Genomic DNA, 17,098 nt, shown 5'->3' with positions numbered 1-17,098 from the left:
TGTGAGAAATAAATTTCTATTGTTTATCAATTACTTAAGTCTGTGATATTTTGTTATAGCAGGCACAAATGGGCTAAGATAGAAGTATTCCTTCCTCTTCAATTTTTTTGAAGAGTTTTAGAAGGATTATCATTAATCTTTAAATGATTGTTATAATTTTCCTGTGTATTCTCCTGGTCCTGCAATTTGCTTTATTGGGAGGTTTTTGATTACTGAGTTGATTTCCTTACTTGTTATTGGTGTGTCCATATTTTCTATTTCTTTGTAATTTAGTCTTGTAGGTTAAATGTTTCTAGGAATTTATCCATTCTTTCTAGGCTATGCAATTAAAAATTTTTATTATTGACATATAATAGTCATACAGGGATACATTGTGATATTTACATATGTGCTTATAATATATCTCAATTAGATTCATCCTCTCCATCATTCTCCCTCATTTCTCCTTGTCCCCTTCTTAGACAATTTCAACAACTTTCATTATTCTATTTTCATATATAAATACAAAATACATCTACCATATTCACCCTCATTCACCCTTTCCTTATGCCCTCCCACTTTACTTGCCCCCAAAAAAGACTGTTTACTCTTCCACATGAGGGAAACATGCAACTTTTGACTTTTTGATAGGCTATCCAATTTTTTGACATATAATTGTTTATCTTTTGTACTTCTGTGATTTAGTTGTAATATCTCCTCTTTCATTTGTAATTTTATTTGAGTTCTCTCTTTTCTTGGTTAGTCTAGCTAATAGTTTATCAATTTTGTTTATTCTTTCAACAAACAACATTCTTCACAAAAATAGTGTATTGGGCATGGTGGTTTATGCTTGTAATCCCAGTTGTGTGGGTGGTGGATATCAGGAGGATCACAGTTCAAGGCCATCCTGGGCAAAAAGTTAGCAAGACCCCATCTCAACTAATAAAATTGGGTATGGTGTTGTGTACCTGTCTTGCCAGCTATATAGGAGACTTAAATAAAGGATTGAAGTCCAAGCTGGCCCAGGTAAAAACTGCAAAACTAGATTTGAAAAAATATCTAAAGCAGAAAGGGCTGGGGGTATGGCTCAAGTGGTAGAGCCCTTCCAAGCACAAAGGCCTTGAGTTCACCCCCTCAAACAGGGAAAATATTGTAAGACCCTTTTCAGACAAAAAAATATGTAATCACTCACTGTCTCTCTCTCTATATGTATATATATAATATGATCAAATATATGAATTTCCTCTTTTAAATGTGAAAGACAACTTCTAACCAGAAAAATGTTTGCAAAAACTAAGGAATCTCACAAAAGATGCATTTTCTTTTACTAAGCTTTGTATTCTCAAAATCCCCCAAATGGATTAAAAAATACTTATGAAAAGTCTTCATAATTTTTAAGTCATATTACTTTTAACTTTTACTAGATTGACCAGAAAAGTAATGTCTTATTTTTGTTCTCAAGTTTTTTATTAGAAGATAAACCCAATATTTTTGATAATTTGGGATCATTAATATTGCCTCCTTTGTTGATTAATTGCTAATTTATGCTATCTGCACATTTTTCTTTCAAGATGTTATTATGCTTATTGACTTTGTAGCCACTTCAAGTTCATAATTTTTATTTTTATAGTTGTAAAATGTTGCAAATATTTTTGAGGTTGTCATTTGTACTTTATATATTTATGTTCTTTTAAAAAGTCCTTCTTATTGAAGCACAATATTTATAGAGAGAGGTACATATGTCACAAGTGTATAGGTCAGTATATTTACATGAGTCCAGCATACTTGTGTAACCAGAATGCAGATAAAGTAACACAACATGACCATCAACTCAGGATTTCCTCTATGTCCAATTTAAATTATTACCCTGTCCCTTGACTTTGTTTTTTTCATATTCCAATACATTTATTCTATAATAACAGTACCTTTATCTTTTTTACTTGATTTTCACAGTAAAATTTTCATTTTCAACTACAAACTTCATATACATGAAAGATATTCCAAGGACAAACAGAACAGGGTTGATAAAACTCAAGCCAACTAAATATGTTCTTATATGTTAGCATAAAATAAATTATCATTATCAAAATAGCAACAATGACCCATACATAAAATGGTTTGTGGATGAATATTAACTATTTTAATCTTAGTTCTAAAAAGAAAACAGTAATTCACTAAAAATTTTTATTTGTACATAAATGCTTTGTCTGGTTTCCCTTTGGGATGCTGCTGATTAAAGTGTGACGTATTCACCTTGAGTGATCAGTTCAAAAATAAGTCATTGCTTTTATTTTGGAATAACACACATTGAGTTACTAACTTCATATATAGAAACTGGATCTGTGTTGAACATAACCACATGAGTTTGGGAAATGTAAGCTGTCAACTAGCTATTTCCAATACTCAATAAATATTTAACTATATGGTTAAACTTTGTACATGGTCTCAAAACAAAAGACAATTTTACATTCATTTTCAATATGCCAGCATTGAGTACCTAAGAATTCATTCCTGGGTTCTGTCACAGAGAGGAAATCTCATTCTTAAGGATTATGTTGAGTTATCATGTAAAAGAAATGTTACCATACATTTAACTGAGTGTTTGATGATGTGAGGTAAAGAGGAGAAGGATGGATAATAACTGCCTTGCTTAAAGGATCCTAGGTATGTATAAGTCTGCAAAAATCTTGGTAATCCTTAAAGGTTAAGGCCAATTTCACACAGCCAAACAAAATGAAATTAAATCAATAGCCTTGAAACGACTAAAATGTCTTTTTTTTTGACAAGACAGAGAGGAATAGGAATAATTACATGCAAACTGGTATTCTGACACAGACGACAAGAACTATGTTCTGCTTTATATCAAACCCAAGAATATCAGACCACCAAATGTATAGCCTTCTTGTCATTTCTCTTAATATGCAGCATTCATTCTGGTAGTTAGGTCCCTCCACTGGTTTTCTGCAAGTTTGAAATTGTATTCCTTGTGTCATTGCCTGCATCTCCACCCTCAGAGCTGCTTTTGTTTTCTCCTTTGCATTCCTTGTCATCTTAATCTCTGGAGATTTCTGGAATTGTTTAGAGTGTTTCTTTGAAGTGTATGATTTTTTCTACTTTGAACTGTTTTTCAGTTTTTCTTTTGGCTTTTTCATCTTCTACCCTATCATCTTCTTCATCACTGCTAGCATCTGTTTTCCCCTTCAGTTTCTGAAGACATCTGTTGCTGAATTGACTGCTATCAAGCAAACTTTACTCCTAGATTATTTTCTATTTCCCACTATCCTTCATTAAATCTTTACTATGTGTTTGGCTTTGTAAACTGTTTTTATATTCTTTAGATGGGCAAAGGTCTTTGGGACCTAGAAATGAAGTTTCATTGGTACCAGAAAAGAAAATAGGATGCTTTTTTTTTTTGCTGGAGGTTTCACAGTTCCCTCTGAGAGTTCATCAATCCAGGTTGGTTAGTGTAGGTAGCCCTTCGTCTTGGCAAATATCAAGTTGCCCACCTTGTCCTGGCGATGCCATGGATACTCCATTATGCCAGTTCACTATAAAGATGCCAGGAGGTCAACTTCCCCTTAGGCCAATATATTACTCCCCCATCTTGACTTTTAAAGCTATGGATTAGTTTTGTCTGTGTTTGGACCTTACATAAGATTCTATAGTATATATTCACTCTTTTGTATGTAGTACTTTTTAGCACAACATTATGTTTATAAAATTCTAGAATAGGAGAGTTACCAGTTGAGAGCTAATTGTATGGCTTGAATATTCACATGCACACCTTTTAAGATAAACATATGTATATATTCTAACAAATATATACATATGTATATACCTGAGAGATGAATTATGGGGTTATAGGTGATATGTATGTTTTCAGTTTTAGTTGGTACTGCTGAACAAAATGTTTCAAAGAGATGGTACCAATTTATACTCCTATGAAAAGTATATGAGGATTTTGGTTGCTTCACATCTTCAACACTACTTATAAAGTTATATTGATCAATAATTTACATTGTGGTTTATTTCCTTTTCAATGAATTATTTCCTGGTCAGATGTATATTCTGTTAAATTTTCTTTTAGTTATTTATTTTTCAATTTTTTGAATAAAATAGATAGTTATTTTGGTATATCTCATGGATTAGTTTTGTCTGTGTTTGAACCTTACATAAGTAAGATCATATGGTATGTATTCACTCTTGCATCTAGTTCTTTTTAGCACAACATGATGTTTGTGAAATTCTTCCAGGTTGTGTATAGTTTCTTTTATTTTCATTGCTATGTGGTTTTCCATTGTGTAACTATACCACAGTTCATTTATTTATTCAATTGTTGATAGAATAGCAGGGGTTTCCAGTTGTGGGAAACACTATTCTCCAAATAGTTAACAATTGTTTTTCCATTTACTAAGCCAAAGATTACTACCATTTTCTGTACTCTTGTTTTTTCTTTTCTCAGATTGGCTTGCTGTGCAATTTTGAAAATGCAGTTTATTTTTTGGTATTTGTTTTTGTATTAGGATTCATCAATAATAGTACAAGGGGTTTCATTGTGAAAATTCTATAGATGTGTACAGTGTACTCTGAACAATTTCATTGCATCTATTACATTTCCTTACCCCCTATTTTCAAGCAGTATTTGGTGGGTTTCATTATGCTATTTTGTTTTTCTTATTTAAAAGGAAAACACATTGCAGCACTATTCACAATAGCCAAGATGCCCCACTACTGACGAATGGATTAAGAAAATGTGGTATCTATACACAATGGAATTTTATGCAGCCATGAAGAAGAATGAAATCTTATCATCTGCAAGTAAATGGATGGAATTGTAGAACATCATTCTGAGCAAGGTTAGCCTGGCCCAAAAGACCAAAAATCGTATGTTCTCCCTCATATGTGGACATTAGATCAAGGGCAAACACAACAAGGGGATTGGACTTTGAGCACATGATAAAAGCGAGAGCACACAAGGGAGGTATGAGGATAGGTAAGACACCCAAAAAACTAGATAGCATTTGTTGCCCTCAATGCAGAGAAACTAATGCAGATACTTTAAAGTTACAGAGGCCAATAGGAGAAGGAGACCAGGAACTAGACAAAAGGTTAGTTCGAGAAGAATTAATTTAGAAGGTAATGCACATGCACAAGAAAGCAATGTGAGTCAACTCCCTGTATAGCTATCCTTATCTCAACTAGCAAAAACCCTTGATCCTTCCTATTATTGCTTATACTCTCTCTTCAACAAAATTAGAGATAAGGGCAAAATAGTTTCTGCCTGGTAGCGAGGAGGTAGGGGGGGAGAGGGAGGGGGTGGGGTAGGTAAAGGAGGGGGTAGGGGGAAGGGGGGAGAAATGACCCAAACATTGTATGCACATATGAATAAAAAAATTAAAAAATAAATAAATAAAAGGAAAACACTTGAAGCTGTAAATTAACTGGAATGAATGTAAACTTGGATGCTTCCTTTAACTCTAGGTATGTGTTTTTACTGAGACTGGTTCAAATTATCATATGATTATATTTAAATTTTTTCACCTTTACCCAAAGATAATTTAGGAGAAGCATGTTGTTTATATTTTGTGGGTGTGGGTGAAGGTAGCTGATGTGGAGTACACTGTAGGGTCCCAGCACCAGCATAGAAATATGGACAGCTGGGCCCCTGAAAGGGAAGATGAGGATGGACTTGCATGAATAGAGGCACCTGGGTCATTTGGAAGTGGAAGGGAAGTTGGTGACCTATTATCAGATGTTCAAGCTCTTTTCTCAAAATGTACCCTCTGGTTAAATTAATTAAATTATCCTCTGGTTAAAGTAATTACTCTTTTAATTACTTTGTTTTCCACAAGGATGATATTGGCAGTGATATTCTTATCCTACATCTCCCCTGAGACCTTATAGGGTCTGGGCCTGGGAGAACTAGTAGGGGACAAAGTATAAGAAAGGGATGGGTGAAAATGTGGAAGCCCTGAAGTCTAGGTCCTTCTGGGGAGGAGGCAGGAGAGCAAAAGGAGATGGAGTTTATTTTTTTTTGTCTGTTTTTTTTTTTTTTGTTACAAGTCGCTTTTTAGCAGTAATTTAGGTCAATAAAGAGAGGACCTGAGTATTTTCTTGAATCCTGTGACAACTAAGAATTAGATGCCAGAAATGGAGGATCTTGAGGTCAGGACTGTAGTGCCAGTCTGAGAGCAACATATTTGCTCTCAGCAAATGCTCTGCCAATGTTAAGATTTATCCCAGAAAACTGGATTTCTAGGAAACCTCTTCAGGATGTGATAAGCACCACACAGTCAGTAATTGTGGGAGGATGTGGTGAAGGATGGGGATTGGAGTGGTAGCATAGGGGTGATTTAGTGTGAGAACACAATGCTAGACTGGAGAAGATGGGGGAAGGGCTCTAGCAAGAAGCCTCCCTTCAGAATGCAGTGTAGATGCAGTAGTGAGAATACCCAAGAGAGTGGGTTTTAGAGTAGTTACCACATAGGGATTTCATGAGTAGTGCTGGCCTCTGTCAGCTGTCTTCTCTGCCCTCACTTACTCCAATAGACAGAAGGGGAAGAGCAGGAGAGAAAAAAAAAGATCGAGCCTTTTACCTATGATTAATGACAAGAATACTCAATTCCAGAAGCTGAAAGAAACAGTATGGAGTACAGAGAAAGATAATTGTTCTGCAAGGATTTGACTAGTCAGACCAAACTGAAACAGAGATGAAGGTAAAGGGGTTGGAATTCATTTTTGGTAGAGGATGGCTGTTGTGGTACAGAAATAGACTGTGGTAGGGAAGGTGGGGGGGATAAGGGATAACATTTTCTAACCCTCTCTCCTCATTTCTGCGTTTTCTCTTTTCTCTCTTCTTATGACCAGAAGTCTAGACAGGAAGCAGAGGTCGGTTACCAAGGAAACTGAAACTGAGTATGCTTGATTGGTGAGTTTGTGAGATAAAAACAAAATTGCTAGTCAAAATGCAAGATCTTATGGAGGATGGGAATAAATCAAACATACATTCATTCATCCTTACAATTATTTTGCATGCACATATAAATACATAAAGATTAAACACAGAGATTTCCCTACAGGTTTAGTTAAGAATCACTCATGGAATGGCCTTGAATCCTACCCCTGCTGCTTTCCATTTTCTCTGTTGGCCCCATGCTACCAATCTCTCAATATGCCTCATTTCTGAGTCTGATGAAGTCTTAAAAAATTGTCTGTGTCCATGGCTCTGTTAGAGAGAAAGGAACTAAAAGAGAATAGGCATAATATTATCTAGCTTTTAAAACAACTATATGAACCCCAGAACCAAAATATTTCCCTAGAAATCCTCTTAAAATCCCAGAAAATCTAATGAAGGTATTAATCTTTCAAAGTCCCATCTATGCAAATGTTTGGAGTACCTCACCTTTTCTTATACACTGCTTCCCCTAGTGGCACAAATGAAGACTGCACTCTCTTGGCTGCTGTTGTCCAGTCAGAGCACAATTTTTCCATTTGAATGCTGTGTAAAGGGTTTAGACTTGTGTCTGTCTTTTAAAGGTATATAGTTGAATATATATCTGCAAACTTTTATTATGGAATATTGATACAGGTAGTCTACTAGGGGCCAGACAATTCTTCTGATAGGAAAGTACTCTGTGGCAAATGCTTTCCAATGCAGTTTCCATTGTTAAATTTTAACAAAGCCATCCCCTGCTTGTACACTCTGAAATTATTTCAGAAAATTCATGCTGATGTCAACTGTGTTCTAATAATGTGATCTCCACAGGGACCTTAGAAAATTCATGCTGATGTCAACTGTGTTCTAATAATGTGATTTCCACAGGGACCTTAGAAGTGGAAGCAGACCTGGCTTTAAAGTTTTAAGGAGAGAACAAACAGGGAGTGTTCATATCTGTCTGTATGACTTCTAAGATTAGAAAACTTTCACTAGTAAACAAAAAAAATTAGATTTGAGTAGAATTTTGTGTGGATATATGTGCGTATCACTGAAAAGTAATAAGAATTGGCAAGCACCAATATTTACTGAGTACTACTAGGAGTGCTATAATTTGCATTATTTATTTCATCCGAGTATTACAAAAATGTAGTAAGTTGGGTAGCAACCCAAGTTGAACTTTTCAAAGGACATTCTTTGATTCTATGAGGCTAATTGCTTGTGGATGGCAGGGTGAATAGAAATGTTATTGGTTACAGGTTTTCTCTGACACTTAATTGTCATAACCCTTTGTACTTTGGAGAAAATTCTGATAGGGAAATTTATTCTCATGGGTCAGGCCCATTTTCCATGCAATACCTCTTTAACCCTTCCCACAAACCCTCTGATATAGATACTATGATCATCCTCAATTTACAAATGAGGTACTTGGACATGAGAACTCAGGTCTTCCTGTTTCTGAAGTCTGTGCTCTGCAACCACACCTTATCATGTCTTCCTGTCAAATTCTACTTTCCTCTATTAGGACAGTCTGGAGTGTTAATCTTTGAAAAAATTTTTGATGCTTTGTGCAAGCCTTTCCTGAAACACCAGGGAGACGCTCATATATCTCAATTCTTCATCAAAAGAGACTATTACACAAGTGTCACTTAACAATCGGGACATGTTCTGAGAAATACACTGTTAGGTGATTTTATCATTGTGTGAACATCATAGAGTGTATTTACACAAACTGAGGTGGCTATGTCGTCACTAAGTCATACAATCTTATGAGACTACCATCATATATGCTGTCCATTGTTGACAGAAAAGTCATTATGCACTTCATCACTGCTTATATAAATTTGCTTCCCTATACCTACTAATTGCATGTTCACTTTTCTATCAACCTCTGTCATCAATTTAAAAAGATAAATATTTATTGAATAACTGCAGGATTCATAAACTAAATCTGACAAAAATTTGAGACAATAGCAAGGTATGTTTGTTGACTAGGGCTACTGTAACAAAATACCATGGAATGGATGTGTGGAGTCAAACTTTTCATTGCTTTGACAAATACCCCAATAGAAACAGCTTAAAGGAGGTGGACTGGGGCATGGCTCAAGTAGTAGAGCATTTGCCTAGTAAGTGCAAGGCATTGGGTTCAATCCCTAGTACTGCAAAAAAAAAAAAAAAAAGAATAGTTTAAAGGAGAAATGATTTATTTTGACTTACAGTTTCAGAGGTTTCAGTCTGTGGTCACTTGGCCCCATCAATGTAAGGTTGTGGGGAGAGAGAACAGAACTATTCACCTCATGGCAGACAGGAAACAGAAAGAGACAGACAGGAAGAATCCAGGACAGGATACAGACTCCAAGGACACATCCCCACTGGACTACTTTTCTCCAGCTAGGCCACATCTCCTGAAGCTTCCATCACCTCCTAACATAATGCCATCAGCTGGGGACAAAGTCTTCAACACATGAACCTGTGGGGGACATTTCATATTCAAACCATAATAGGGCGATTTAAACAATAGATGTTTATATTCTCATAGATCTGGAGGGTAGAACTGGAAAATCAAAGTGATGATATTTTTGGTTTCTTCTGTGGCCTCTCCTGGGCTTTCAGATAGATAGCTATTGCTCTGTGTCCTCTGTGCTTTATGCATCTTGGCATTTGTTTATCCAAATTTCCTCTTATAAAAATTATTGGATTGGATTAGTGCCACTTGAAAGACCTCATTTTTACTTAACCATCTCTTTAAAGGCCCTATATACAAATACAGTCATATTCTGAGGTACTGAAAGTTAGGTCTTCTAAAGCAGCACTTTTATTTACTTAGTAATAAATTAATTAGTTTAACTAAAATTCAAATTGTATATATTTATGGGGCACATTGTGATGTTTTGATATTTGCATACACTATGGAATGATTAAATTCAAGCTAATTAATCTATCCATAATCTTATATACTTACCATTTTTTTTTGTGGTGAGAACATTTAAAATCTGCTCTTTAGCAATTTTTAAGAATACATTGTTATTTACTATAGTCATCATGCTGTACAATGTATCTCTAGAGCTTATTGCTCCTCCTTAACTAAAATTTTGAACCCATCTCCTCATTTTTCACATCCCCCAGTCCCTGGTACCATCTTTTCTTTCTTTCCTTCCCCCTCTACCCCTCCCTCCCTCCTTCCATACTTCCTTTCCTCCCTCTCTTCTTTCTTCTTCATTCTTTGTTTCTTTCTTTTTGGAGATACTGGGATTTGAACACAGGGCCTCGCACTTGCTAGGGAAGTGCAGGATTGAGCTATGCCTCAAGTTTTTTTGCTTTAGTTTGTTTTTCTGATAGGGTTTCCGGCTTTTTCCCAGGCCAACCTTAGACCAAGATTCTTCTACCTCCAGAGTAGCTGGGATGACAGGCATGTGCCTCCATCTCTGGCTTGTTTTTTGGGATAAGGTCTCACTAACTTTTTTCTCTGGCTGGCTTTGAACCATTATCCTCCTATTTTTGTCTCTCAACTAGTTGGGATTACAGGTGTGAGCCACCACACCCGGCTGTCTACACTCTTTTTCTATGAATTTGACTTTTTTAGACTCTACCCATAAGTGAGATCATGCAGTATTTGTTTTTCTGTGCCTGGCTTTTTTTCATTTAGCATAATGTCCTCCAAGTTTAGCCATGTTATGGCAAATGAAAGGATTTTCTTCTATTTTAAGGATGGATGTATTCAATTGTGTATATATGCCACATTTTCCTTATCCATTTATCTGTTGATGGGCCCTTAGGTTGATTCCATGTTTAGGCTATTGTGAATATTGCAGCAATGAACAGAGGAGGCAGATATCTTTGGAACATACTCATTTAATTTCCTGTGAGTATAGACCCAGAAGTGGGATTGCTTGATCATATGGTAGGTCTGTTTTAAACTTTTTGAGGAAACTCCACACTGTTTTCCATAGTGGCTATACTAATTTACTTCTCAAGAAACAGTGTACAGGGGTTCCTTTTTCTCCACATTCTCCCTAACACTTGCTTTCCATCTTTTTGATAGTAGCCATTCCAACATATTTCATTGTAATTTTGGTTTGCATTTCCCTCATGATTAGTGATATTAAATCCATTTTCAAATACTTTTTGTTGATTTGTAAGTCTTGTTTGGAAAAATGACTATTCACTTCAGTTGCCCACTTTTAATTAGGTTATTGATTTTCTTGTTATTGAGTTGTCTGAGTTTCTTATACATTTTGGATATATAACACGTTATAAAATGTATGATGTTATGGTTCAGATATGAGGTATCCCCTCAAAGGCTCATGTAGTAAAGGCTTGGTTGCTGGCTGATGGACTTTTGGGAAGTGAGTGGATCCTGAGGGTTGTGACCTAATCAATGGATTAATTCCTTGATGGATTTATGATATGATGGCCTTATTGGGAGGTGGAGCCTAATTAGAGGAAGTAAGTCACTGGGGCATGCCCTGAAGAGATATACCTTGTCCCTGGCCCACCCTCCTGTGTTGTGGCCATTATAAGGTTAGCAGTTTTGCTCTATCACATACTCTTATCCCATCATATAGGTTGTCTCTTCACTCTGTTGGTTGTTTCATTTGCTATTCAGAAACTTTAGTTTGATGCAATCTCATTTGTGTATTTTTGCTTTTCTTGACTGTGCTTTTGGATTGTGTTCTTGGCACCTTTGTCAAATATCAGTTGACTGAAGATGGGCATATTTATTTCTGTGATCTCTATTCTAATGCATTGGTCTATGCATCTGTTTCTATACCATTACTATGCTGTTTTGATTACTGTAGCCTTGTATTATATGTGAAAATTAGATAATGTGATGTCTTCAACTTTGTTCTTTTTTGCTCAAGATTGTTTTGGTTATTTGGCAGCTTTTGTAGTTCCATATATATATAAAGATTACCTTTTCTATTTCTGTGAAAAATGACATATTTCTTTGGGTAGTATAGACATTGAAACAAAATTTTATCTTCCAAATTGTGGACACAATACCTTTTCATTTATTTTTTGTCTTCAGTTTTTTATCAGTTTTGTATAGTTTTTCAGTGTACACATCTTTCACCTCCTTGGTTGAATCTATTCTTAAGTATTTTACTTTTGTAACTATTGTAAATAGAATCATTTTCTTGATTTCTTTTTTTGAATATTATGTTGTTAGAGTATGGAAACACTGCTGCTTTTTGTATGTTGATTTTGTATTCTGAAACTTAACTGAATTCATTTTTAGCTATAAAAGTTTTTTTTTGGTGGTACTAGAGGTTGAATTTAGGGTCTTGCACTAGGCAGGTATTCTACCACCTGAGTCACACTCCCAGCCCTTTTTACTAATTATTTTTCGAATAGGGTCTTGTATTTATGCCCAGGCCAGCCTGGATCACAATCCTCCTATTTATGCTTCCTGCATACTGGGATGACAGGTGTACACCACTACACCCAGCTTTTATTGGTTGAGATGGGGTCTTGTGAGCTATTTTGTCCTGGATGGCCTTGAACTGTGATCTCTGCCTCCTGAGTAGGTAGTATTGTAGGCATGAGCCACACACCCATCCATAGTTATAACAGTTTTTGATGGAGTCTTTAGGGTTTTTTTTCATATTTTTAAAGAGTTTTTCATTTGTGTTTATCAGGGATATTGGTCTTGTTTGGCTTTAGTATCAGAGTAATGTTGTCCTTGTTAAATGAGTTAGGAAGTATTCCTTCCTCTTTAATTTTTAGAAGAGTTTGAGAAGAATTTGTATTGTTCCTTAAATGTCTGCTAGAATTTGGCAGTGAGGGCATAAAGTGCTGGGCTTTTCTTTGATGAGAGACTTTTCATTATTGATCTAATCTCTTTGCTCATTATTGGTGTGTTCAGATGTTTTATTTCTTCATGATTCAGCCTTGATAGGTTTTATGTTTTAAAATGTATCCATTTCTTGTAGGTTATCTAATTTCTTGGCATTTAATTATTATAATAGTCTCATGATCTTTTGTTTTTCTTTGACATCAGTTGTAATGTCTCCTTTTCCATTTCTAATTTTATTGAGTCCTCTCTTTTTTTATCCTTGTCTAGCTAAAGGTTTGTCAATTTTGTTTCTTTCCAAAAAACCAACTTTTCTTTATTTTTCTTTCTCCTTTTATTGTATTGTTTTTACATTTACTTACATGTGTATACATTATTTGTGCCACTTCCCCCCAACCCCCTCACCCCCCCATCCCAACCCCCACTTCCAGCAGATCCTGTTCCGCCCTCTTCTTTTCCAATTCTGTTGAAGAGAAAACATGAGATAATAAGAAAGACATAATGTTTTTGCTAGTTTGGGATAAAGATAGCTATACAGAGAGATTCCTAGTGTTGCTTCCATGCACTTGTGTATTGCAACCCACATTGTTTCATCTCTACCAGACCTCTTCGCTACTTCCTGGTCCCCTTCCCATAGTGGCCTCTGCTAATTTAAGATTACTTTACTTGCCCCTCAACAGAGAGCACATCAACCACATTCAAGTTTTAGGTTTCCTTTCCTTTCCCTATTTCTCCCATGCATGTTCTCCCCTTAGTGTGTGACCCATGACCAATAATATTACTGCATTTGTTTCGGTTCTGTAATCCGCATATGAGGGAGAACATTGGATTTTTGGCCTTCTGAGCCTGGCTAACTTCGCTTAAGATGATGTTCTCCACTTCCATCCATTTACTTGTGAATGATAAAATTTCATTCTTCTTTGTGGCTGAGTAAAATTCCATTGTGTATAAATACGACATTTTCTTAATCCATTCATCAGTAGTGGGGCATCTTGGCTGTTTCCATAGTTTGGCTATTGAGAATAGTGCTGCAATAAACATGGGTGTGCAGGTGCTTTTGTTATAACTTGAGTCACATTCCATCGGGTATATCCTAGGAGTGGTGTTGCTGGATCATATGGCAGATCTATGTTTAGTTTTCTAAGAAGCCTCCAAAATGTTTTCCATAGTGGTTGTACTAGTTTACATTCCCACCAGCAGTGTATGAGGGTTCCTTTTTCCCCCACATCCTCGCCAGCATTTGTTGGTGGTATTCTTGATGAACACAGGGGTGAGGTGGAATCTTAGTGTGGTTTTCATTTGCATTTCCTTTATGGCCAGGAATGGTGAGCATTTTTTCATGTTTTTTTTTTTTTTTTGCCTTTTGGATTTCTTCCTTAGAAAAAGTTCTGTTTAGTTCAGTTGCCCACTTATTTATTGGTTCATTGATTTCTGGGGAGTTTAGTTTTTTGAGCTCTCTGTATATTCTGGTTATTAGTCTTTTGTCTGATGCATAGCTAGCAAATATTTTCTACCACTCTGTGGGTGGTCTCTTCAATTTAGAGATCATTGCTTTTGGTGTTCAGAAGCTTTTTACATTTCATGTAGTCCCATTTGTCCATCCTTTCTCTTAGTTGCTGGGCTGGTGGAGTTCTACTGAGGAAGTCCTTGCCTATTCCTATTGTTTCCAGGGTATTCCCTGCTCTTTTGTGTACTAACTGCAAGGTTTCAGGTCTGATATTAAGGTCCTTAATCCACTTTGAATTGATACTTTAGTACAGGATGACAGGCATGGATCTAAGTTTCAGTTTTCTGCAGGCAGATAGCCACTTTTCCCAGCACCATTTGTTGAAGAGGCTCTTTTCTCCGTCGTATGTTTTTGGCACCTTTGTCAAGGATAAGGTGGACATAACTGTATGGATTCATATCTGGGTCCTCTATTCTATTCCACTGGTCTTCATATCTGTTTTTGTGCCATTTACCATGCTGATTTTATTGCTCTGGCTCTGTAGTACAGTTTGGAGTCTTTTTGCTCACTATTCTTGGCTATTCGTGGTCTTTTGTGTTTCCAAATGAACTTTAGGGTAGATTTTTTCAATCTCTGTGATAAATATCATTGGAATTTTGATGGGTATTGTGTTGAACATGTAGATTGCTTTTGGTAGTATAGCCATTTGTACTATGTTGATTCAATCAATCCATGAGCATGGAAGATCTTCCCATCTTCTGTAGTCTTCCTCAATCTCTTTCTTCAGTGGTTTGTAGTTCTCCTTGAAGAGGTCATTTATGTCCTTCATTAAGGTTAATCTTTTTTGAGGCTATCGTAAATGGAATTGTTTTCTTGTATTCTTTCTCAATTTGTTCATTATTGGTGTATAGAAAGCCTACTGATTTTTGTAAGTTGATTTTGTATTCTGCTATATTGCTGACGCTGTTTATGGTGTCTAGAAGTTTCTGGGTGGAGTTTTTGGGTCTTTGAGGTATAGGATCATGTCATCTGCAAATAGGGATATTTTGACTATTTCTTTACCTATTTGTATTCCTTTATTTCTTCTTCTTGCCTTATTGCTCTGGCTAGGAATTCCAGGACTATGTTGAATAGGAGTGGGGAGAGTGGGCACCCTTGTCATGTTCCTGAGTTTAGGGGAAATGGTTTCAGTTTTTCCCCATTAAGTATGATGTTGGCTATAGGTCAAAAAAACAACTTTTCATTGGTCTCCAAAATTTCTGTGCTAGGTCCTGGATTTTATCCCTGTCACTGTAAAATAAGAAAATTAATAAACCAAACACTTTGAACTCAGTTCTATTTCTTGTTAACATGTGAAAAGAATCTGAATTGTGCAGGGTTATTGTAATAATGAGGTGTGTAAAGGACCCAACATTCTCCTTATGTCATTCAATAGATACTTGCTGAATGCCTACTAATGTCTAGGTTTTTGTATTAGGTGCTGTGGCTGGCTTCTACCAGCTCCCAAAATAGTGAGATAGAAGAATACCCATGTGTTCATAGTAGATTGGGGTTGTGTCTGTGATAAAGGAAATAAAAGGTGTCATGGGAGTACAGAGGAAGTTTATATGTCCATAACTTGGGGAACCAGCCTGATAGGGCTCTCTGGAAGATGCAATATCTAGCAATATCTAGTCCCAAGTGGTGAATAAGAGGTGGACAGGAGTAAAGGGAGCACTGTGGAGAAGAAAATTCAGGGCTTCTTTCTACAGTATGGGTTTGAAGCATTATTGCTTCATTTTCTCCTGTCATTGGGATCCCTGGTAGTGGAAGAATTAGAATCTCTGGTAGCCATCTGTCTGGTGAAAAGTCCCTCTAACCTTAGTGAGGTAGAGTGGAGGTAGAACAGACCTGAGTACAGGAAGCAGGATTATATTTAGTATGAAGACAGGATGTTGAAGGTTTTTTCTCTTCTCTCTGTCTTGGTCTCTTTCTCCCCTCAGCATTTAGCATAAGATAAATGTAAGCCAGTTGTGGTTTAGAATTAACAAGAGGTTCCATAGCCAAATGTCTAGATACAGAAGCTTCTGCTTCTCTTCTTGTTTGTAGGCTGGCATATAAACAAGAGCAACTGGTCTGACTGACACACTTGTGCAGGAGGTATCACTTTAGCATCTGACAAACAGCTGAGCTACCACAAAACAACATAGGATGATTATTAAAAAAGAAAAAAGCTGCATTTTCTTTCAGGTAAAGCTGGTTGGGTAGATAATTAGATATATTACAAATGTGGATTAAAACAGAACATGAATGTTAATTTAAGTCTTGAAAAGACATGATGTAATTTAAAAAATAGTTTATTGTCTGGGTTGCCTACTTTTCTCACCTTCTCCCCCCTGTACATTTTCTCTAACCAATCTGTGCCATTGTGATTATCTGTGCAGGAAGAACACACATGTGTACCTGCATGTATAAGAATCCTCAGAATTAACACATCGGAGTCTCAATTCCATGTTGTGAATGGACTGTTATAATCTATCCTCATTTTATATTGCATGTAACATTTTTCCCCTCATGACTGATAGATTCAGCTTCAGTTTCCCTGGAAACAATAATTAACCCTTTGTTTCAAGCATTGGAACCAGAACTACAAAGAGAATGGAGCATTGTTTTCTCACCTGCCCCTATTCACCAACCAGAGGGTCCTCCTGTCTAAGCTGAGTGACTCTGGGGATGAGAAACAGAGCTGTTACTAAGACAACAGAATTCCAGATCCCTTTCCACTTGTGAGGCCCTGCTCCCTCCCCTCAGCCTTCCTATCAAGTAAAATAAAAATAAAAATATTTGCAGTGAGCAATGAAACTATTTAAAGATGATTTTTGTATCTCAGTAATGGTGAACCTTATTTTAAAATAGCATTTAAATGGCAAAATAACTTTCCAATAAGAAGTTCTTGATAAAATAA

At 36.2% G+C, this 17,098-nt stretch overlaps 1 long non-coding RNA gene and 1 pseudogene across 1 annotated transcript; one reads left to right on the top strand and one right to left on the bottom strand.

The window, feature by feature from the left end:
- Positions 1 to 2,786: 2,786 nt before the first annotated feature.
- Positions 2,787 to 3,515, bottom strand: LOC109700223 (hepatoma-derived growth factor-related protein 3 pseudogene; annotated as a pseudogene).
- A 3,081-nt stretch (positions 3,516 to 6,596) lies between these two features.
- On the top strand, positions 6,597 to 17,098 carry LOC141419536 (uncharacterized). Its single transcript, XR_012444186.1, has 3 exons — positions 6,597 to 6,695; positions 6,847 to 6,907; positions 16,243 to 17,098. It is a non-coding gene; the product is annotated as an uncharacterized lncRNA (long non-coding RNA).

Source organism: Castor canadensis, chromosome X, assembly GCF_047511655.1.
Source record: "Castor canadensis chromosome X, mCasCan1.hap1v2, whole genome shotgun sequence".
In the NCBI taxonomy this organism is placed as follows: Eukaryota; Metazoa; Chordata; class Mammalia; order Rodentia; family Castoridae; genus Castor; species Castor canadensis.
Note: the sequence above shows the minus strand (reverse complement) of the source record. Positions and strands in the feature narration are given on the sequence as shown.